Consider the following 25,318-nt stretch of genomic DNA (forward strand, 5'->3'; position numbering starts at 1 on the left):
ATCCACATTAACCTGTCTAATAAAGAAGAATGTAAATTTTGCACAAAGCTTAGTTCAGTACCACAAAGGAAACCCCTAATACTTGACTATTTTGGTGCTTCAAAGACATGTGTTTATGAACTAAAGAGCATTCATAATAAATTTTCAGTTTAGTAATTTTCAAAATGTTTGCATTTTGACTGCACAACCTCAGATTCAAAAGAAATAGTAACTAGGGGAAAATGCATTATATATACAAGGCTGCATTCCAAATTTCCAATTATTTTGATGTGGTATGTACTGTGTCTTCAGAACAATCAATTAGACTCTTCCCTCCTGATGTGCATATCTGAATACAAATTAAAAATAAGAAGCATGTATCCAACAGCAGAATATAGATCAAAACCATTATCCAGGTTAGTTTGTAATGTTCCATTTAGGACATGATTTTAATCAGAGTAAAAATTGTACACACTCATGATAAAAAGGACAAATACCTGCATCACTTAGGAAAATAATAATTTATAGATTAGGAGATGTTTCAGAGATGGCTCAGACAAATTATATTGTGTAATATTTAAAGGCATGTATTAAGGAATTTCATATAGTGTATGCTATTATAATCCACCTTTTTAATCAATGGAGAAGTGCATATTTCAAATAGGAGAAATAAAAGTCTCAGCAGCCCAGTATGCGTAAAGCACCTAACCTCATGCCCATCATGCAGAAGCCAGAACAGAATAATCTTCTTCTTGTATAACAGATGGAGAAAGAAGCATTACAAAAATCATCTAAAACGAAAGCAACCACCAAATGTGTTTAAGAAGCAGAGGTTTTAGATAGAATTCTATTACAAAGGAGACTATTACTTAAAGTTTAGACACATTTTATTTTAACTTTATTTTACTTAAAGGCTGCTTGAAACAATATTAAGCACAAGCATTTACTACCTGGTTAATACTTTGGTGCCTCCTTATGTGTATTTGTTTTTACATGCCTCTGATGTGAAGGGTAGCTAAATTTAAAGGACTTTCTTTTTTAACTGTTTTCTTTAAAGCTACTCAAAGATTTCAGTGAGTATAGATAGGCTTATCTGTTATATGATCCTGGGGAATTCACTTCCTCTGATTTTGTTTCTTCTCCTGTACAGTGGTGATATTAATTATGTGACACTCTTAGCATGTTGAGTAGTATAAAACAACCATTCGCTAAACGGCTCCTCTTAGTGCTTCCAATTGGTTCAGAAATACAGTCTAAAGTACATTTGAAATCCCCTATATTTTTCTAAAAATACTGTTTTAACAATAAACTGCTGATATTATGCTACCTAAGTTGGTTGAATAAAACTAACCCTGACAGCCTAGCCACAATTGATTGATTGAATTAAAATTCATGATTCAAAGGTAACCACCATTGTCTGCTCTGGAAAGAGGCCAATCCACATTGATGTGGCAAAGATAATACTCTGCCCAGTATCTGTCTCCATATTGAATGGCGACAAAATTACCATTTTTAGGATCTTTCCTAAATAAAGAGAAGCCAATGATCTCATCCTGCATAGTTTGATGCATATTTTACTCATCCAAACTGAAACCCAAATATAGAATGACAGCATAGAGACAAAACATTTTGGGGCACTATTATAACAATTGTCCTGTACCAAACCCTAATCTCTTCTCTCACTTACAGTTTTTTGCAACATATTGGTACATGGTAGTTAGGTAGTTAGGTTTTAAAGAATAGACTTCAGATGTGACATGGAATTGGATGGAACAAAATGGGGAACATGAGGTACTCTCATTAATAATGGAAACACAAAATTTAGGTTTTGATAGTAAATAAGTAAGGCTATCACCTGATGATGCTATTGTTTCAGGAGGACACACTCAACAAAATCAAGGCTTTGAGCCACAGAATAGACACCATATTAGAATGCTTTGGAGAGATATTATAATGTGAAAGAGTAACAGGATACAGAATACTCTAAGATTTTATGGTAACCCTATGTTACCTACATGAATACATTCTAATTGTAGACAGCTAACAAAATTGAGGACCACTAATGTGTCAAATATGCTTTACTGATTACCCAACAAACAACCTTTACATTTTTACATTTTAGGACATTTTTGGCCAAAGATTAAAATGTGAGATAACCATTTTGCCTGATTTATCTGTGACTAGGTTATGGCCAGGCATCTTAATCCATCGTAGCTAAAGCCTGGTTTGGGATGTGAAAGGCTGTCTGCCTGTGTTATGGGAAAGTTGATCATCCACAATTATATAAATGCTTAATAAATACCCCTTTCCTTAGACTGAATGCTGTATTGATTGTCATGATGCTTGAAACTGCAGTAACAATCTTAAAACCATGAGGGGCCAGCCTGAAGTTGTGCATCATCTATGTATGGTAGAAAAGGAAGACGGGAAGACCCTCGATCCTCAATAATGCTGCTGCGCTCTTGGAGCAACACTGGAAGCTCCTTTACCCCAGACCTTGGTTGTATAAGAAAGCAAAGTCCCATTATGGAAGCTTATTTAGTTAGGTTTCTGCCCTTTGTATTCAAAGGTATCCTAACTGGTACAACCATGTCACTGTGGAAGAAAACACTTTCAACTTGAATTTAGTCCTGGCACTGCTATGCTCCAAGCAGTGCATTCACATAGTGCAAAGAGGGCCATGTGCAGGTAAGCTGAATTCCCAGTTGCCTTAACTTTTCATGGTTAGGACGCTGACTGGTGGAAATTTAAAATGTTGCTCGCTTAAGTATAAACTTTTAAAAGGGTTAAGTGAGCTTTATGGTTGAGGCGTGTGACACATCAGGACATTTCTAATCTTTTTTTTTTTTTTTTTTTTTTTTTACCCCCTAACTCCTCCTACCATACTTTCTTTTTTTTTTTTTTTTTTGCAGATATCATTATATTCCCAGTTATGAGACATATCCAGTAACTAGAGTGGAAGTTTGTCACTGACCCTAGAATCACTATGCAAAACCATATTCAGGAGTGCAAATGTTTTCAGGATGGGTTGTATAAGCTGTCAGTGTATTGACAGAAGCTAGAAGAGATGAAATGGGCTTGGATTTTAAAAATGCTTTGTCCAGGAGACAGAACATATTTGGAGTATGCTATATTTTTTTGTTGTTATTGTTGTTACTTGTTGGATGCACCGAAAATACACATTAAAGCACAATGGACAAATCTCAAGAGTTTTAACAGGTTGCTGGTTTAAACAATGATGTACAATTATACTAAGTCCTGGTTCATAATGACTACTGTGAAGAGCCAGCATTTGGTGTAATTTGGGCAAAGAGATTCAATGGTTTGGAGAGAAAGGATTTACAGTATATAGTAGATTTATACTGAATCTATCAGCAAAAGCCACATTGTTTCCTACACAATGTTTCCATCCTGTTAGTGGCTAGAAGGAGAGGCTTTTAAAGGAAAAACTCCAAAGAGCTAAATGGGCCTTGTGTTCATTCTCCACTTGCAGGAAAGGCTATACTTATAAGAGCGTTGTTGATTATGGTGGAAATATCTATAGAGTTGATAGACACAGGTAGTGCCTATCAGCAAAAGCAAAAAGTGGAGATTGTAATCCAGTTTTGGGGAATGACAGAGCTGGAGACATTTGGTTATGACTCACAAAGCATGAAAGAAAATGTAAAAGTACTTCTTAAGATTCTATTTGAGCTGTATGAGAGACATTGCAATGGCTCATAAAAGAGGGAGCCATATTTCTTTCATACTAACAGAACATGACTCCAGCAGTGTATACACACAGCCTTGGTTCAGGCTGCATGTATGGCTCCACCTTCTACTTGTGGGATTTGGGGCCTCAGATTCTTCAGTTGTGAAAAGAAGATAAGAATGCTACCCAATATGGTTGTCATGAGAATAAAGATAATGTGTAAAAAATACTAAAAAAGCTTCTAGGAATAATCAGTACTAAATTTGTTATTATGATAAGAATAGTTGGTATCCTTGGTTATAATGAGACTGAAGATTGAAGGCCAGAAAATAAAGATCCCGTGATAAAGACTGCTATAATGGCTTTACACATACCTTGGCTGATTTACTTGGTCTTTTTCAAAAAGTGAAAGAGTTATAAGAGAATATGATTACTCTACAGATAATATCTTTAAAGTTTTCAGACATTGATCACAGTGGCCCACTGGAAGCTAATAGTGTCAAGCAATAAAGAATCGAGACCGAGCTTTTCTCACAATAGGTGGGATGTATGGTTCATATTTTATGTAGTCATCATATCCCAAAGTTGGGAGTATATACTTAGAAAGGATATTTAGTAATTAAAAATAAAATCAAGCTGGTGATTCCCTAACCTATGCAGTAAATAATATCAAATGGAGTTAGGATGTTGCTGACCAATACCATTGGTGCTCCTCGTATCTGTGAAATTTATAAATCAAAATATTTCTTCTCCCTCAAAATTCTTAACATTTTAATCACCAGTGAATATTTTCCAGTTATGGTGATTTTATAAGCTCTCTTTTATTTCTTAAGTTTCGTCTTGGTAAAACATAATGAAAGTTCTGGAATATTGTTTCAATTTATCCAAAATTTAACATAAGTTTAGATCTTTGTAAAGGTGCTTAGAGACTCTATGGAAGCTGACTAAATATCACACCTATATATGGCAAGGGCAGATTTCTCTCATAAATTAGTCATGAACAATGTGGACCACATCTTTACCCGAGGATGTCACACTTCTCCAAGAATGCTTACCCGTATGGAATAGACAGTGGTAAGAATTCTAAACTTAAAAAAAAAAAAAAAAGGCGAGAGTAATAGAAGTTAGATATAAGCCTATGGGAATATACACCTAAGTAAAATTTTTATCAGTCTAAAGATATAGCATAAATTGTAATCTCCTCCACAGTTAAGGATAGTTTTTAGTCCTTTTAAACTAGAAGGTAGAATAACATTTAATTGACTTCTAGATATGCTTTGCTGCTTAACAATTTATTTTGGCTGGTTTCCTGTACTTCACTGTGCATACTTTATAGAACCACTGAAGAATTTTAAGCTGATTCAGAATAAAGTGTGAACTGTGCTTCCACTTATTCCCCAATGTATCGCTCATTTTCAGAGGCCTGAAATCTCTAATAGAGCTGAATTCCCAAGTGGTAAAATCCCAAAGGACGTATAGCTGTGTTCCCTAAAGTCTAAACACAAAGTTAGACATCTTGCAGCAGAAAATGCCACTTTCCTTTTGAGGATGAATATTTGACTTACCACAAGCCTCTAGAAAACAAATGCCTAATCATGAGACACAAATGACCCAACACATGCATTGACCATGCTGATCCACCAAACCACAAGTTTGAATATGACTAGATAAAGTCCACCATGAAATGTAAGTGGTCTGTTTAGGATTGAGCCTCTGGATACACTCAGTGAAGAAATTCTCCCTGTATATTCACTGCTGCTATAGGAATCACATTGCCATTCTTTTCTCAACCTATGTCTATGGATTTGTAGAATGTTCTTTCTGTTCAACTTAAAGAGGATTAAAATTTTAAGGGATGTTTCTAGGGAATTCTGCAGAGCATGCTAGCGTTATACACAAGTGTATTCCTCCGGCATTAGAGCACTCATAAGAATACCCCTGAAAGATAATGGAGTAGGAATCCTTCCACCCAGCACTTCCCTGATGATTAGTGATGTTGAAAAGTTTTTCATGTTTTTAGGCCAATTGTGTATCTTCCTTTGAGAACTGTCTATTCATGTTCTTAGCCTACTTTTTGATAAAATTGTTTTTTTTCTTGATAATTTGTTTGAGTTCATTGTAGATTCTGGTTATTAGTTCTTTGTCAGACACATAGATTGTGAAGATTTTCTCCTGCCCTGTGGGTTGTCTGTTCACTCTGCTGACTGTTCCTTTTTCCGTGAAAAAGCTCTTCAGCTTAATTAAGTCCCACCTACTTATCTTTGTTTTATTGCATTTACTTCTGGGCATGAAAGGCTTACCTAAGTCAATGGCTAGAATGGTGTTCCCATGTTATCTTCTAGAATTTATAGTTTCAGGTCTCAGATTTAAGTCCTTTATCCATCTTGAGTTGATTTTTGTACAAGGTAAGAGATGAGAATCCAGTTTCATTCTCCTATATGTGGCTTGCCAACAATACCAGCACCATTTGTTAAACAGGATGTGTTATTTCCCCACTTTTTTTTTTTTTTTTTTTGCTTTGTCAAAGATCAGTTGGCTGTAAGTATTTGGGTTTATTTCTGGGTTCTCTATTATGTTCCATTGGTCTATATGTCTATTTTTATACCAGTACCATATTTTGATGACTGTGGCCTTACAGTATAGTTTGAAATCAGGTAGTGCAATGCCTCCAGATTTGTTCTTTTTTCTTAGTCTTGCTTTGGCTATGCATGCTCTTTTTTGGTTCTATATGAATTTTAGAATTGTTTTTTTCTAATTATGTGAAAAATGGTGGTGCTATTTTGATGGGAATTTCATTGAATTTGTAGATTACTTTTGGTAATGTGGTCATTTTCACAATATCGCTTCTGCTTATCCATGAAAATGGAAGGTGTTTCCATTTGTTTGTGAAGTCTATGATTTCTTTCAGCAGTGTTTTGTAGGTTTCTTTGTAGAGGTCTTTCACCTTGTTGGTTAGGTATTTATTAAGTATTTATTTTTTGGCAGCTATTATAAAAGAGTCACGTTTTTTATTTGATTCTCAGGTTTGTCACTGTTGGTGTGTAGCAGAGGTACTGATTTGTGTACATTAATTTTGTATCTGGAAATGTTGCTGAATTTATCAGTTCTAGGAGCTTCAAAGAAAAGGGAATCATGAGAAAATTGCCATTCACAATCGCTAGAAAGAGAATAAAATACCTAGGAATACCATTTAGAAGGAATGTGAAGGACCTCTTCAAGGGAAACTATAAGCCACTGATCAAAAAAAAAAAAAAAAAAAGGACCCAAGCAAATTAAAAAAAATTTTTTTCACGCTAATGGACAGAATCAATATTGCAAAAATGGCCACACTGCCCAAAGTAATTTATAGATTCAGTGCTATTCCCATCAAACAACCAGTAACTTTATTAGCAGAATTAGAAAAATCTACTTTAAATTTCATATGAAACCCAAAAAGAGCCTGTATAACCAAGAAAATCCTAAGCAAAGATAACAAAGCTGGAGGCATCATGCTTCCTGGCCTCAAACTATACTAAAAGTCTACAGTACCTCATGATGGATTAAAGCCTTAAACATAAAACCCCAAATCATAAACATCCTAGAAGAAAACCTAGGGAATATTCAGAACATAGGCACTGGTAAAGACTTCATGACTAAAACACCAAATACAATTGTAACAAAAGCCAAAATTGACAAATGGGATCTAATTAAACTAAAGAGCTTCTGCACAGCAAAAGAACTATCATCAGAGTGAATAGGCAACCTACAGAATGGGAGAAAATTTTTGCAAGGTACCTATCTGACAAAGGTCTAATACCTAGAATCTACAAAGAACTTAAACTTACAAGAAAAGAAAACAACCCCATCAAAAAGTGGGAAAAAGGTACGATGAGCAGACACTTTTCAAAAAAAGACATTTATGCGGCCAGCAAACGTATAAATAAAAGCTTATTATCACTGGTCATTAAAGAAATGCACATCAAAACCACAATGAGATACCATCTCACACTACTTAGCATGGTGATTATTAAAGTCAGAAAACAACGTGGAAGACAGTGTGGTGATTCCTCAAGGATCTATAACCAGAAATGCCATTTGACCCAGCAATTCCATTAGTGGGTATATACCCAAAGGATTATAAATCATTCTACTATAAAGACACATGCACATGTATGTTTGTTGCAGCACTATTTACAATAACAAAGACTTGAAACCAACCCAAAAGCCCATCAATGATAGTCTGGATAAAGAAAATGTGTTATATATACACCATGGAATACTACGTAGCCATAAAAAAGAATGACTTTACATCCTTTGCAGGGAGATGGATGAAGCTAGAAACCATCAACCTCAGCAAACTAACACAGGAACAGAAAACCAAATGCCGCATGTTCTCACTCACAAGTGGGAGTTGAACAATGAGAACACGTGGATACAGGGAGGGGAAAATCACACACTGGGGCCTGTCAGAGCTTGGGGGGCAAGAGGAGGAAGAGCATTAGGCAAATACCTAATTCATGTGGGGCTTAAAGCCTAGGTGATGGGTTGATAGGTGCAGCAATTCACCACGGCACATGTATACCTATATAACAAACCTGCACATTTAGCACATGTATCTCAGAACTTAAAATTCAAAAAAGAGGACTTTTAAAAACTGACATTTCAGTGATTATCTTAGCTTCGGATAAAGAGGTCATAAGAAAGTATGTAGCGCATATAGCTGGAATATACCCTTTTGAGTAAAGGCATCAGATAAAATGTACTCATTAGTAGATGTTTCCATATTTGTTTTAGTTTTGCTAAAATTTATTCAAGATACAACAGCTAAACAAATTTAAAAAATAGATGTCTTATAATTTTATAAGTTAGTATTAGGTGAGTGAGCCCAATAAGATTAACCTTCTCATACTAAAATATCAGTCATAGAGAAGAGGGACCAAGGAAGACAAACCCTTAATGTTGATATTAAAAAATAAAATTAAATTAAAAGATTAAACCAGGAGTCAGCAAATTTTTTCTGTAAATAGTCAGCTCTGATTTGTAGGCCCTACAATTTCTGTCTTAACTACTTAACACTATTGTAGCATGAAATAAGCCACAGATGTTAAGTAAATGAATGTCCATGGCTATTTCAATAAAACTTTACTTATGACACTGAAGTTTGAATTTCAAATAATTTTCATGTGCTATACAGTGTTATTCTTCTTTTGATTTTTTTCTCAACCATTTAAAAATTTAAAAATAATTATAGCACATAGGCCATAAGAAAATAGGCAGTGGGCTGAATTTGGTTCGCCAACCCTTGTACTAAACCATGGATTTGCCCAAGTTCAGAATGATTGCATATCCTACTTGTTTGAATGACTTTTCTAACCTGAAAAGATAGAAGTTTCAGACATATGCAAGTAATGGTCCAAGATGACCCACTGGTTTTTCACCTTAATCTGGTTGTATTCATTCCAAAGAAAAATGAAAGCAAGATGAGAGATGAAAGGATACCAGTAGTTGGTAAGATCACTGGATCCTCATTCTCTCAATTCATAATACAGATCTTTGCGTTGAGCATGAGCATTGAGTACTTGTTTTGATCAGCCATATTAGAGGCTTTGGCAGGTCTTTAATCCTCGTCTGACTGTGAGACCTTTGAGAAAAATAGGCTCATTTCTGGTTTTTTTTTTTGTTTTGTCTTTTGGTTTTTGGTTTTATTGTGTGTGTGTGTGTTTAAATCATACAATTCCTTGCTTTTAAGTATGATAAGCATAAAAAACTAGAGCTAAATATTAACAGTGGCTATGTTTAACTGTTGGGATTATGGTTCTAATATTTTTATTTATTTGTTTTTGCTCATCTGTATTTTTATTTTTATGCAATAAATATAGATTGTTTAGTAAAACATAATTAAAACTTAAAAATTTTAATTGATCAAATTCATTATACTCCAAATATACCATTTTTCTTTTGGCATATTTGAAAGTTAGACATCTCCATACATATTTAATGAAACGATGTTTTTCTTTGCTTGAGAGAGAAAGAGAAGAAACTTCATTCAGAGGAAAGCCAGGCAAACAACATTTTAACTTGCAAATGCCATCTGCACAATAAATTAATTTCTCCCCATATATTAGGCTAGATTGAAATTAATCTCAGCAAAGGGAGAAACCTCACCTGAATGTAAAAACGTGGTCTATTAAGTTTTTTCAGAATTATTTTTTCAGGTATTTAATTTCCTTTTCTTAGGAGTCAAGATGTGTGAAGCAGCTATCTAGGCACCATGAAAGACATAAGGACAAATAAGACATGGCCTCTATTGTGAAAGGATTTTTCAATGTCTTGAATCATGATTGATTAATTAGGTAGTTCATGTGAGCTTTACAAGTGTTACTGTTTCTAAGCTGTGAGAAATGAAACTATAGATAATTTCTTTCTTCCTGGAGGAGCAATTGATGACTAACACCTTTTATTTTCTTTATGGTATGAAAGTTTTTGTTTTTAACTTGGCTTACTTATTTAGTCATATCTTTGTATAGAAATTAAGTATCAAGTCTTAAAGTACATATCTGTAGGTGGTGCTCCCTAATGTTGATAAAAGTCGTAACAGAATAGAAATTATAAGTAGAAATAAATATACTTGAAATTCTAATAAAAAGCTTCATTCTATTAAATAGTAAACAGGCTCTGAAAGGTGTATTTTACCTTATTGTTCATTTAGTCTAATACTTTTATTTTGTGAGAAAAAATCTTGAGGATCTGGGTGGTTTAACAATCATCTTTGAATGAGAATTAATATGTCAAGAATATGTACTTTAATACCAATTATCTTAGAGTGACAGGATTAAGGATGATTTTTAGGTTGTCATTTCTATTTAAATCTCTTCTAGCTTAAGCATATTAATTTTGTAATAAAAATACATTATTATAAAACAAGACTTACTATTTCAAAAAGACAGAGTGAACATATCTTTTCCCTTTTTCTTAAAAAATTATCTCAAAAAAAAGAACAAAGAACAGAAATATGAATTTTGAATTCAATTAATCCAGGGGAATTCCACAACCCTCTTATCCCAATGCAGGGTGATGCAAGGCAGGTGGTAGAAGATAAATGTTTAGCAATGTTCTTGCAGTTGTTGTGGTGGTTCAGTGAGAATCATGGGAATCTGCTCTATGGAACCCCAGAAAGGCCCAGGAAGTTTGTGTAACATTCAATGTAAAATTTGTGAATGTGTAGGGGGCTGACTACAAAGAAATTCCATGAAAGACTTTATTAGGAATAGTCATATCCTTTGGGTTCTCACTGTAAACAAATATAGCTGACTCTCCTTCTTTAACCCCAAGGAGTCTATGTGTTTATTCTCTGAAGAAAACTGACGAGAGAAGTTCTAGATATAGAGAAGGCAAGCATGCAGGAAATCAAGGAGCAAAGTAGACATGGAGAGATTAGGTAAATGTGTGCATAGAGAATAGTGTGAAAACTTCCTCTTTTAGAAGGTGGCTTTATAACTTCCTGTGATAATACTGGAGGATCGTTCTCTGGAAAATCTGACCAACCAAAGGGAACAGGATGAATAGATATTGATGTGAAACATCCGTAGTGTAAAGGTAGCTGTTCACCTTATCACCCTGCAGGGAAGACTTCTAGTCCAAGAGCCACACCCACTGACGGAGCTACTCATCTGTTTTGGTGTCTCACTCTTAAATATATCTGCATAGTTAAGAATCATCAGTCAAAAAAAAAAAAAAAAAGAATCATCAGTCAAATGAGGAAATTCTTTAACATCAAAATAACTACTTAAGAAGTAAACAGAAAATAGGGAAAGCAAAGAAAATGTAAGTTAAAGTAATTATTTATACTAACTTTAGAAAGGTAAGAGAAAATAATAGCATTTACTTTTTTTTTTAATGGCATAAAGAAGGAACAATTACAAAAGAAAACTCTTTGAGAATTAAAATATGATACCCAAAATAAGCAATTTAGTATAGGAGATAAAAGATACAAGTCTTCAAGAAAATAGAATAAAAACAAAAGATAAAGATTAGAACAATAACACCTACATGACTCCTGACTGGCAGCTCAAAGGAACATTAAAAAAATGAATCTCCAAGTATCCCTTGGCCAGAGGAAGGAGGAGCTATTTGTTTTTAATCTCCTTATGCCCAAAGTTTGCCTCCTTTTCTCACTTTTCTATACTGGTACTGAGAACTCCCATTTTCTTAACTGAATATTCTCACATGCATGAATCACAAAAATTAATGTCAATACCACATGGTAAATTTCCCTAACTCTACATACGCAGGTTTTATTCTGGGGGCATCAATAGTCATTGGTTTAGAACTTCCTCCAAAAGCAACGATTAGGTTTCTGTTTAATAGGTGCATATTTATAGAGGCCTATGAACATACAATCATTTTCCTATTTCAGAGGTGTCTGCCTGAACTCCAGATGAGACTTTTTGAATGTCAACAATTTTATCATCTAATCCAAATCAGGCAACTTACTATTTTAAATGCAAGCAAGCATTTTTTTGTAATATCAAGAATTATCCCTAAGCCAGTGGTAATATTTTTTAACCCAATTCAGTAAAAACAGAATCACAAATTTCAATTGAGAATAAAGGTATTGAGAAAAACGTAATTTTTAAATTATATGTATTACTAATCTATTCTTTTCTGTGCCAATCCCCACACGTGGGGTAGTAAAAAAATTAGTTGTTAATCCTACCCAGTATAGAACTAAGTTCATATTAGATAATTTAAAAGGCAGCTTTTTGTAATGCTAGCCTTTCTTAGAAATAATTCTGTCACATTTCTTGTCTTCTACCCTTCATGATCAGTACTTTTGCAAGATGACTCCTGAGCAGCTAGGAAGAAGTGCATAGCTTTTATAACCTTATGGGTGAGGAGAAAAGTAACAGTTACAGGGTTTTGTGTATCTGGCTCTGTATCCCATTATATTTTCTAACAATGGCCTAACCAAGATATAGCCGATCCCACAAAATGTTCTTACATATGACATTGACAGATTGACATGCCTCCATCAAAATGTGTCATCTGTGTTCCCTTTTCTTTAACCAGAATATGCATTTGAAACTACCTCAACCTATAGAATGTGGTGGAGATGATGCCACATGACTTCCACAGCTAGTTCATATAAGGCAAGATGGCTTCCTCCTGGTTCTCTATTGATGTATACCCATAGAACCTATCTACAATGTGGTGAGAAAAATTAAGGCACATGTTTCAAAGGTGACATATAGGTTTTCCAAGTGACAGTCCAGCTAGGGCCTTAGCTGACAGCTAACATCAGATGCCAGTCATAGGACTAAAGGAGTCTTAAGAAGGTTCAGTCTCCATGTAGGCAAGCAGTCCCTTGCATGGCAAGAGCAACACCATCTTGAAGTGAAATTGCCATAATAACTCCTGCATACCAATGTTCTTACAGAAATGTCAAGAAACAGTACCTGTAGCATAGATAACCCCTCATAAAAATGCTTCTCCAACCTCCCCAGTGGTCAGAGTTTCACAGGAGTGTCTGAGACCTGAGCAGCTGCATATGTCTTACCAAAAGAAGTTTGCTATAAAAAAGGTACTTTCTGGAGGGCAAGTTCAGGGATTCATTTTCTCTCAGTGGCCTAAGATCTCACTTCTGTTCTAAGTCCCTATTAAATGTTTCTCTCTGAGGGAATAAAAATAAAATTTCAGTCTCTAGGATACAAGTGTTCCATCTGAGCCCTAAGAAAGACAATATGAGCAGTTGTCACTTTTGTGCCTTGTCTGAATTCCTAACCCTCAGAAACTGTGGAAGCAAAAAAAGAATAAAATACCTAGAAATACAGCTGACTAAAGAGGTAACAGCTCTCTACAAAGATAACTGCAAACCACTGCTCAAAGAATCAGAGATGACACAAATGTAAAAACATTCTGTGCTCATGGTTAGAAAAAAATCAGTATCGTGAAAATGGCCATACTCCCCAAAGCAATTTACAGATTCAGTGCTCTTCCCATTAAGCTACCATTGACATTCTTCACAGAACTAGAACTATTTTAAAATTCATCTGTAACTAAAAAGGAGTCTGAATAGCCAAGACATTCCTAAGGAAAAAGAACAAAGCTGGGGGCATCACACTATCCAAATTCAAACTATACTATGGAGCTACAGTAACAAAAAAAGCATGGTACTGATCCAAGAATAGGAAAATAGACCAACAGAACAGAGACACCAGAAATAAGACTTCACACCTATAACTGTCTGATCTTTGACAAACCTGGCAAAGACAAGCAATGGGGAAAGGATTTCTCAATAAATGGTGCTGGGATAACTGACGAGCCATATGCAGAAGATTGAAACTGGACCCCTTCCTTATACATAAAAATTAACTCAAGATAGATAAAGACTTAATGTAAAACCCAGAACTATAAAAACCCCAGAAGACAACCTATGCAGTAATCATTCAGGACATAGGCAGAGGCAAAAATTTCATGATGAAAATGCCAAAAGCAATTGCAACAAAAGCAAAACTCGATACTTGGGGTCTTATTAAACTAAAGAGCTGCTTCACAGCAAAAGGAACTATACAGCCAAAGACAATATCAGCAGAGTAAACAGGCAACCTACAGAATGGGAGAAAATTTTTGCCAACTATGCATCTGACAAAGGTCTACTTATCCAACATCTATAAGGAACTTAAATTTTCAAGAAAAAGTCCCATTAAAAAGTGGGTAACAAACATGAACAAACACTTACCAAAAGAAGATATACATGTGGCCAATAATCTTATGAAAAAAAGGTCAACTCAATTGATTTGCTTAGAGAAATGCAAATCAAAACCACAATGAGATGCCATCTCACACCAGTCAGAATGGCTGGATGGAGCTGGAGGCCATCATCCTTAGCAAACTAACGCAGGAACAGAAAAATAATACCACATGTTCTCATTTATAAGTAGGAGCTAAAGGATGAGAATACATGGACACATAGAGGGGAACAACACACTGGGGCCTACTGGGGGATGAAGTGTGGGAGGAGGGAGAGGATTGGAAAAGAATACTAATAGGTACTAGGCTTAATACCTTCGTGATGAAATAATCTGTATGACAAATCCCCATGACACATATTTTACCTGAGTAACAAATCTGCACATGTACTCCTGAACTTAAAGTTGTTTTTTGTTTTTAAAGAAACTGTGGAATATGGTGAATGATTATTGTTTAAACAATGAAGTGTAATTTCTGATATAGCAATAGAAATTAAAAAATAGGCTTCCTTAGTTTAACTAGTAGCTGCTTCTCTAAACAACATATGCATTGAAGTCTAGGGCTGGTCAAGGCACTGGGCAGTAACCTACACAGCCTCACTTGGTCTTCTGTGGATACTGCCAATACTCCCTGAGGGCTGGCTGCAAATTCGATTTAGCCATAATCTGTGGGCCGAGATGGCCAGGGGCAGGCCTATGTTATTTCTAGTTAAATGATTATAAGCTTGCTTTGCATTTTATACATTGAGCTTCATGCTGTGGATCAAATATTGAGTTAAAACTCCAAACAATGGTGCAGTAAAACAAAAATTGTTTAAGGCGTGTAAAAACAGAAGTCAAGCGGTAAGAGGAGGCCTATAGTAAAGACCATCTGAGAGCGCTTTAAAACCATGGAATGCAGTGGTGTGGTTGCAAGGCAGGAAAGACTGCTTTGGTCCCACGACTTCCCAACATAGAGTCTGCATGAGGGTCTTGTAAAGAGGGCTTGTGCAAGAACTCTGGGAAGGAATGTGACCTCTGTTCACAATACTCAGGAGTGTCTTTGCAGATGGGGGTTTGCAAGGCAGGAAGGCCTTGCAGGGCAGAGATAGCCGGAAAGCCACAGGCTCTGCCTAGGTTATCAGAATATGGAGTAACTCTGATTGCTGTGTCCACAATGCTCAGGAGATAAAAGCCCCTTGATGCATTTTGTGTGGTCAGACTTGGTGGCACCTTATCTGCTGTTCTTCTATGCAGATACACCTTGATAACAATTGGGTGGTAAAATTCAGTGTCCTAGGTTAGTAATTCTTAGAAGAACCACAGGTGTTATAGAATGCTGCAGACAGCCTCTCTCCTAGGCTATCTTACCCCACAATAGCTTTTAGTTTACCCTTCTCACCTCCCCTAACCACAGCCTGCAAGAGTAATGAGATAATGCACCTAATGAGAGTTTGTCACTGCAGCTTGATTAGCCAAATACAAGCCCTGCACTGGCCTGCAGTTTTCAGTCCCTGGTTAGGAGGGTCTTCACTCCTCCTCCCAAGTGACTATGGGAGCCTTGATAATCCCTGCCTGAGGCAGTTTTAGTTGCAGGGAGTCCTTGAGGAGGAGGGGCATTATTGGCAAAAACTCTTCTGCCATTGGATCTGCCAGAACCTTAGCAGGCTGTTTTCCTGCCACTGAATCTGCCAAGACCTTGGGAGTCCACATCTCTGTTACCAAATTTGCCAGGACCTTGGGAGTCCTTGTCTTTTGGCAGGTGGAGTGGGGTTTGGGATGTTTTTCTTAGCTGTCGGTCACTTCACCACTGAAATAATTGCATCCTGTCCTCTTAACCACTTCGGAGGGTTTAAAACTAACTGTAACCACGAGTCTATGTACAGAAATTGATCAAGGTGTTCTGGCTCACTGCATATAAACTCATCCCATACTTTTGAGACAAGAGACCTATCTAGGGTCCCCTCTAAGGGCCAGTCTACCCCACATAAAGTCCTTTGCTTTTCTGGTGTCATAGTTACTCCTTAGTCCCACTAAATCCCTTCTTGAAATTTTTCAGCATGGTCCCTCAAGGAGTGGGCTTGCTATGAGTGTGACCCATGCTTACACACTGAAAAACAGACCTCACAGTTAAGAGAGCATTACTCCACCCACAGCAGTTCCCACCCAGCAAGGAGCACTACAGACTCTCTGATTCACATTTGCTTCAGGTTGGTAGAATCGCCTTTCTTTCTAAAGTATTTCAGACACTATTTGGCATTAAGAGAAATCATTAATCCTCTCACAATGCCTAGATTGCGAGAGCTCCTCCATTTAGCCTTATGTGGTTGTCTGTAATTCCAGCCAGCCCCACAAGTCGCTCAGAGTGTAAGGCCCTCTCTAACGGGCCTGACACTCCCACATTTCATGGCCGATGAGTCCAGTTGGACCCCTCCATTCACTCACACAATCACTCTCCTCCCTCCACCCAAATGGAAACCAAAAGCAAAACTTCCAAGGTTAGTGGCAGAAGGAGAGAAAGAGAAAGCGCAAAGCTCAAGAGTGCCAAATTCCAGCACATGTGGTGATCATGCTACGCTTCCCCCTAAAGGAAGTGGGCAAGTTTCCCAGGATCGATCCTACCATGTTTCTGTTGTCTGGACCTTCCAAGTACCCTTTCCTTCTCGGTATTCAGCCACTGGGTGATTCCACACTGTGGGGGCTTCCCAGCTCTGCTCTGGTGAGGCTTTCCACCAGGCCAATACCTGCCCAGGAGCTCTCTCAGGAATTGCATCACCCTGTGGGCAGGAGCCCCACGCAGGGATGCTCCAAAGGGCTAGGCAGACCACCTGAGAGGCTTTGCCAGCTGTCTACCAACCGAAACTAGCTTCCCAGTGAGGGAACCAAAATGAAGCAGGAACAGCCATGAGAAACAGACCTCTCAGACACCAAACTCGGAAGGAAAGAGTGATTTATTTTGGCCGGGAGCAAGGCACATAGCTGCCCGATTGCCAAGCTCCTCTAACAAAGAGAAACTCTTCCTTTACATAGGCTTACAGCTCTAGATATTACACGTGAAAGGGTCTTTGGTTTACAGGCTTAGAAATTACATGTGAAAGGGTCTTGGGTTTATAGTTTTAGAAATTACATGGGAAAGGGTCTTGGTCCATGGAGTAGGTGTGGGGTAGGGGTTTGATCTTGTTTAAGTAAAAACTGTGTCTTCTGGAAATATTCCCCCATACTATGCCTGCTACCTATAGGAAGGCAATTAAGGAGGCACTGGTTGTCCAGCCTTTTCTTCTATTGAAATGCAGTGTGGAAGTCAAATGGGAGGTGAGCCTAGATGCTTGGGTCCCTTTCCTCACTACAAATATTTGGAGAATACTCTAGCTTTCCTTTTGCTTTGATTTTGAATTAATTCCATTGTGATATGAAACACACACTTTGTAAGATTTCAGCTCTTCTGCATTTGTTAAGGTGAATTTTAAGGCCCAGATTTTGATTAATCTTGTTGCATGTTCCCTGCTAGTTTGAGAAGTATCTGTATTCTGCTGTTGTTGAATCTAATGTTCTATAAATGTCAGATCAAGTCAATTAACAGTTCTGTTCAAGTCAAATAAATGCTTACTGATTTCAGCCTACTTGATTTATCCATTACTGAAAGAGCAATTTCAAAATTTCCAACTATAGAAGTGGGTTTGTAGATTTCTCTTTGCATATTTATCAGTTGTTGTGTCACATTTTTTTTTTTCCATTTTCTAACATTTTTGCAGTGGGGGATGAGGTCCCACTAAGTTGTCCAGGCTGGCTTCAAACTCTTGAGCTGAAGCAGTTCTCCTACTTTAAACTCCTGAGTAGCCGGGATTTCAGGTGTATGCCACCACTGCTGTCACACATGATTTTGATGACCTATTGTTAAATGTACTTGTAATAAGAATTACTATGTCTTCTTAGAGAATTGACTCCTTTATTATTATGTAATACCCTTCTTTATTTCTGATAATTTTGCTTGTTCTGAAGACTGCTGTGTCTGAAATTAATATAAGTACTTCAGCTTTCTTTTGATTAGTGTTAAAGTGGTAAATCTTTATTCATACCTTTATTTTTACTATATCTATCTGTATCATTATATTTAAGGTAAGTCTCCTGGAGCCAACAAATACTTGGGTCTTTTTGTTGTTTGCTTGCTTGTTTATAATCCACTCAGGCAGTCTATGTTTTTTAAGTGGTGTGTTTGGATTACTCACAATCATAATATTTATTGATGTAGTTGGACTAACATCTACTATGTTTGTGACTGTTTTCCATTTGTATGTTTTGTTTCTATTTGTTTTCTTTTTTCTTTTACTATATTTCTGCTTTCTCTGCTTTTAAGTGAGCATTTAATATGATTATATTTTCTCTTTTAGCATATCAGTTATATATACCACTTTTAAAAAAATTAGTGGTTGCTATACATTATACATTTTGAACGAATCTTAACCACCTTCAAATACCACTATTCTGCTTCACATGTAGTGCAGATTTCCTCAACAGAATATTCCCAATTTCTCTTCATCACTACTTGCCTTACTGTCATTCAATTTACTTAACCATGTGTCATAATCACACAATACATTATTAGTATTACTTTTATTATTGTTACTCCTTTAAACAGTTGTATTTTAGACCAACTAAGAATAAGAAAAATAAAATATTTTCTCTTAGGTTTGTTTATTCTTCTTCAATATTTATCCTTTCTTTATGTAGATCCATGTTACTGACCTGTATGCTTCCTTCTCCCTGAAGCATCATTTCTTTTGCCATTTCTTGCAGAGCAGATCTGGTATGCTTGTTTGTGTTTTCTGAGAAAGCCTTTAGTTCTCCTTCATATAAATAATTTATCTGGATATAGAATCCTATCCTGGTGTAGTCTCCCGCCCCCTTCACCTCATGTCTTAGGACTTTAAATATTTTATTCTACTCTCTTCCTGTGTATATGGCTTCAGATTAAATTCTATTGAAATTCTTTTCTTCAGTCTTCCATAAGTAGCTGTCTCCCCCTCGCCACTCAACTCCACTCATTGCCAGCTTCTTTCAATATTTTCTGTTATCTTTAGTTTTCTGCAATTTAACATGATGTGCCTAGGTGTAATTTCTGTGGGTATGTGTTTATCTTGCTTATTACTCTCAAAGCTTCCTGTGTCTGATGTCATCCTTATCCTTGTTCCTCTATAAGTCAAGTGTTTTCCTCTTGCCTTCTTTTAAGATTTTATACTTTGTGTTTGGCTTACTGCAGTTTGAATATAATATGCCTACCTACATATTTGTGTGGTATATATCCTTTTTAATGTTCTCGGAGCTTCCAAGAGCTATGCTTTGATATCTGTAATTAATTTTGGAAAATTGTTATTCAAATATTATTCAATATTCAAATATTTCTATCAGTTCTCTTCCCTCTCCTTCTGGTATTCCAATTATGTGTATTTATACCTTTTGTAATTGTCCTCTCATTCTTGGATATTTGGGGTATTTATTTATGTTGTTCTTTGCATTTCAATTTGGTTTCTCCTTAACCTCACTCATTCCATAGCTATATCCAGTCTAATGATAAGCCCTCTGAAAACATCATAATTTTTCTTAGTGTTTTGATTGCCAGTATTTCCTTTTGATTCTTAGTTTCCATCTCACTATGAAATTACACATCTCTTCACATACATTGACTATTTTTTTAACTCCCTGTGTGATAATTCCAAAATCTGTGTCATATCTGAGATTTCTTCTGCTTGCTTTGTCTTCTCTGTGTTTTTTCTTGCCTTTTAGTGTGTCTTTTAATTTTTCACTGATAACCACACATGATGTATTAGGTAACAGGAATTGAGTAATTAGCCTTTAGTGTAAGGTTTTAAGTTGATCTGTCTAGGAGTTAGACTGTTTTTAATGTTTGCTGTAGCTGCACATGCCAAGGTTTTCAAATTACTCTAGTTTCCTTGCTTTTTTCTCTCCACCTGTCTTTGGAAATTTCCAAAAGCCTCTTCTTAAATACAGCCTGTGTCTTGCAGTTCTTTCAGCTTTAATCCACTGTGATTTTACTGGAGCTCTTTTAATATAGTGATAAGGTGTAGGGAAGGGGAAGATTCTACAGTATAATCTTATAATTAAATCTCAGTTTGTTTCTGGGTCTATGTCCATGAGTTGCCACTTTTACAACTGTTTATTGTAAAAACAAACTTATAAAGAGTCAATAAGAGGGGAAATGTCTTTCTTCCAGATAGATAAGGATCTGAGAAGATATTTTTCCATGAAGAATACACCTTGATTATGGAGAATTCTCAAAATGCACTTCACAAGGATTACTTTTCCTCTCTCTTTCTCTCAGAGCCTCAAGGTAATCTTTCTGGTTCTTTGCTCTGAGGACCTGGTGGGTTTCCTAGAGGTAAAATGCATCAAAGTGTAGTACAGCTAGTGCTCGACTTACGACCACAGTCGGGACCGTGGATCGGTCGTAACACGATTTGATCGTAAGTTGAGTAGGCTATATGTACAGTTGAAATGGTGCACGCGGAGATGGTAGTGCTGCCGGAAGCTGGTCCGCACTGTCGTACGCCCAGCTGGGCAACGTTTGCGCTCCCAGACGCAGAGTAGTCGTGGCTAGCGATTGTGATGGTAAAGTCGAATGGTCGTAAGTTGCATAGGTGGTAAGTCGATCAATACCTGTAGTCCCTCTAAAACTGTGGCCCCAGGAGTTTCTTACTGTCACACTGGGTCAAACTCAGCCCCTGGCAATTTATCAAAATTACCATTTAAATGTTCCCAGCAGTTTGTAGTTCCTGATTTTCTGCTTCAAGTACACAGATATCTGCAGCGTCTCTCTGGGTATGCCTCTCTCTTTAGATTTTGTCCTGCAACCTCTGTATCCTGATGGGGTCAAAACAAGCTATTGATTTTCAACTTTTAGCTTTTTTTAATTTTAAGATCAGAGCTGAAACTAGAGGTCTCCTGGTGATTTTTTTCATAGATCATTTACTTATTTTGAATTTTAACTAATTGTTGCCTGTATTTTACTTTCTATGGTTTCAAAAGGTTAGTTCTTGTCCAGGAAGTACACAATAGAAGTCTAATATTCTCTTTTTCCTTGCTTTTTAATTTTTCTTTTTTTTTTAATTTGAATAGGTTTTGGGTAACAGGTGATGTTTGGCTACATGGGTAAATTCTTTAGTGGTGATTTCAGAGATTTTGCTGCACCCATTATCCAAGAAGTGTGCACTCTACCCAGTGTGCAGTCTTTTATACCTCACCCTCTTCCCACTCTTTCCCCCAAATCCCCAGAATGCATTGTCTCATTCTTATGCTTTTGCGTCCTCATAGCTTAGCTCTCACTTTAAGTAAGAACAAACAATGTTTGATTTTCCATTTCTGCGTTACTTGACTTAGAATAATGGTCTCCACTTGCACACAGGTTGCTGTAAAAGTCATTATTTTTTTCTTTTTTAGAGCTGAGGTATATATGTATGTGTATATATATATATATTCACATACACATACACACACACACACACACACACACACACACACACACACACACACAGTACATTTTCTTTATCCCCTTGTTGATTGGTGGGCATTTGGGCTTGTTCCATATTTTTGCAATTGTGAATTGTACTTCCATAAACATCGTGTGCAACTATCTTTTTTGTATAATAACTTCTTTTCCTCTGGGTAGATACCTAGTAGTGGGATTGCTAGATCAAATGGTAGATCTACTTTTAGGTTTTTTTGTTTTTTAAGGAATCTCCACACTGTTTTCCATAGTGATTGTGCTAATTTACATTCCCACCAGCAGTGTAAAAGTGTTACCTTATTACCACATTCATGCCAACATCTATTATTTTTTGATTTTTTGATTATGACCATTCTTGCAGGAGTAAGGTGCTATCGCATTATGGTTTTGATTTGTATTTCCCTGATGATTAGTGATGTTGAGTATTTTTTCATGTTTTTTGGCCATTTGTATATCTCCTTTTGAGAATTGTCTATTCATGTTCTTAGCCCACTTTTTGATGGAATTGTTTGGCTTTCTTCACAGTGATTTAAATTCTTTGCAGATTCTGGATATTAGTCCTTTGTCAGATGTATAGATTGTAAAGATTTTCTCCCACTCTGTGGTTGTCTGTTTACTCTGCTGATTATTTCTTTTGCTGTGCAGAAGCTTTTCAGTTTAAGTCCCATTTATTTCTTTGCTTTTGTTGCATTTACTTTTGGGTTCATGGTCACAAAGTCTTTGCCTAAGCCAAATCTTTGTCTACAAGGATTTTTTCAACGTTATCTTCTAGAATTTGTATGGTTTCAGGTCTTTGATTTAAGTCTTTGACCTATGTTGAGTTCATTTTTCTATAAGGTGAGAGTTGAGGATCCAGCTTCATTCTCCTACATGTGGCTCGATAATTAACTCGGCACCATTTGTTGAAAAGAGTGTCCTTTCCTCCACTTTACAGTTTTGTTTGCTTTGTTGAAGACCAGTTAACTGTAAGTATATGGCTTTATTTCTGGGTTCTCTATTCTGTTCCATTGGTCTGTGTGCCTATTTTTATACCAGTACCATGCTGTTTTAGTGAATTTGTTCTTTTTGCTTTGTCTTGCTTTGGTTATGCAGGCTCTTTTTTGGTTTCATATGAATTTTAAAATTGTTTCTTCTAAACATTCTTTCTGTGAAGAACGATGGTGGTTTTTTGATGGGAATTGCATTGAATTTGTAGATTGCTTTTGACAGCACGGTCATTTTTACAATACTGTTTCTTGCTATCCCAGTCAGCGTTGTATCTAAGTCTTGTGAAGTGTCTTTCCATACATAGGTCTTCAGAAGTCTGTTGGTGGATTTAGGTGTCCAAACTCATTGCACACCTTTACTGCCTTTACCACTTCTGTTTTACAATATATATTAGTTTTCATCCATGTTTCCTGGTTCATAACAGCTACATCCCTTGTTACAGTCTTTTATTATAATGCTGAATGTGTTAGGTCCCAAGGGCAGGCCTCAAGAAACAGAATTTATCTCCTGTTTTTCTCTCACCTTCTCCATGACAGGACTCTAATCTCCCCCCATCTTTCTGATTGTGAGTCTTAAGACCCTTCGGAGAGAGTCCTGCCCTCTACACTTAGGGAAAGAATGCCGACATTATGAAGCTTCATAAGAACCCAAGAGACTGGTTTCAGAGAGCTTCAGCATATCTGAACGTGTGGAGGTTCCTGGAAGGTGATGCAGCTGGGGAGAGCATGAAAGCCCCTTTTCCTATACCTTGCCCTACACATGTCTTTATTTGTATCCTGTAAAATATCCTCCTTAATAAACGGTAAACATAAGCAAGTGTTCCCCTGAGTTCTGTGAGCCCCTCTAGCAGATCAATTGGACCCGAAGATGGGATTGTGGGAACCTCAACTTGAATGCAGTTGGTCAGAAGTTCTGGAGGCCCAGACTTGTGACTAGGGGAAAGTGGTTCTCTTGCGAAGCTGAGCTCAACCTGTGGGATCTTACACTATCTTCAAGTAGGTAGTGCTGGAACTGAATTGAAGAACACTCAGCTTGCATCTGCTGTGTGGTGTGTGTGGGAAAATCTCCCACATCTTTACTCATAGAAGTCTTTTCCTATGTTGGTGATAGTTGTGGTGGTGTCAGAACGGAGGAAAACACTGTGGGAGAGAATTTTTTCCCTACACAAATACTGATTCTCAAATTATCATAAAATCAGAAATAAATAATAATAATGAATACATTAATGCTTATTGCTTTTAAAACATACCATAGAGTCCTAGCATACACAGTGCCAAGTATCATACTTCTATCTGAATATGCAGCTTGACTGCAGGACCTTAGATCCTATGTAAATACCCTCCTAAGCTCAGATGTGTGTGACTTTTTCTTATTCCTTGCTTCATTGCTTTAAACCAGATATGTCCCAAAGCCTCAAATAGTAGGTCACAAATGTACGTGATAAACATTTATTTTTATGGTATATCTTTATTTAACTATAGAATGATGGAAAACTTTATGAATAAGATATTTAGATCTCTGAGGTTTAGTGAAGTTGATTCAAAAGATTTTAAAGATTTTGAGCTTTAGCCACATACTTCCAAGAGGACTTGTAACTGCCCCATCCAGTTTTTCAAGTTCAGTGTCTTTTCTTCTTCATATTATATATATAATTTAAAATGCCATTATTGTCAAATTTAACTTTAACAACATTTTTCTTTTGCATGGCAACATTAATCTTATTCTAGATTTTTATTCTGGATTTATTTCTTTCTGGACTTTCACATCATTCCACTATCGTCAACATTTCTTCCTAATGATCTTTTATAGTGTCCTTTAAAAATTCAGGCTCATGGATCCCATTGGATTTCCCTATTTATTTTTTTATATTTACCCCAATGTTTCTCTCAGATTCTTTTTTTTTTTTACTGAATTATTTTTCCTTTTTCTTTGAAGAGGTTCTTAATCTTGAGCTACTTTCTGTCTTGGTGTCTCAGGTCATGAGTTCAGATGTATTTTCCAAGTTCTTTTTCTTTTTTTAAAAAAATTTTATCTAAAGTAAGGTTCAGGTAACATTGTGCTATTTTTGTATAGAGTAATTAGAAACTGGCTCTTTCAAAGACAGGAGCAAGATGAGGCTAGAGTAAATGTTGTCATTGCCTAATTGACATATGTAATATTTTCTTGATTGATGTAGCACAATGTTTTTATAGAAAATGATGTTTTCTCTGATATTTTCATTCTATTTGTGAAATATTAACAGATGAAAGCAGCAACAGAATGACCTCCAACATGGAAAAATATCAGGGACTCTGGATTCCTGGGAGCAGTAAGATGCTTAAATTATTTAAGGTTTTAAGTATAATAAGCAGGAGAAAACACTACTTAGAGATTTTTGACAGCTGATTCAGGTCAAAGGATTACACAAGGAAGTTCTGGAATATTAAAGCTTACAGG

The 25,318-nt window shown here is 36.4% G+C and overlaps 1 long non-coding RNA gene across 1 annotated transcript; it reads right to left on the minus strand.

Moving 5' to 3' along the window:
• Positions 1–712: 712 nt before the first annotated feature.
• LOC116565856 lies at positions 713–14,131 on the minus strand. Its single transcript, XR_004275626.1, has 3 exons — positions 13,864–14,131; positions 1,023–1,028; positions 713–724 (listed from the first exon to the last, which is right to left on the minus strand). It is a non-coding gene; the product is annotated as an uncharacterized LOC116565856 (long non-coding RNA).
• Positions 14,132–25,318: the final 11,187 nt, after the last annotated feature.

The sequence above is a fragment of the Sapajus apella genome, unplaced genomic scaffold, assembly GCF_009761245.1.
Source record: "Sapajus apella isolate SASKATOON/1434 unplaced genomic scaffold, GSC_monkey_1.0 scaffold41, whole genome shotgun sequence".
NCBI lineage: Eukaryota > Metazoa > Chordata > Mammalia > Primates > Cebidae > Sapajus > Sapajus apella.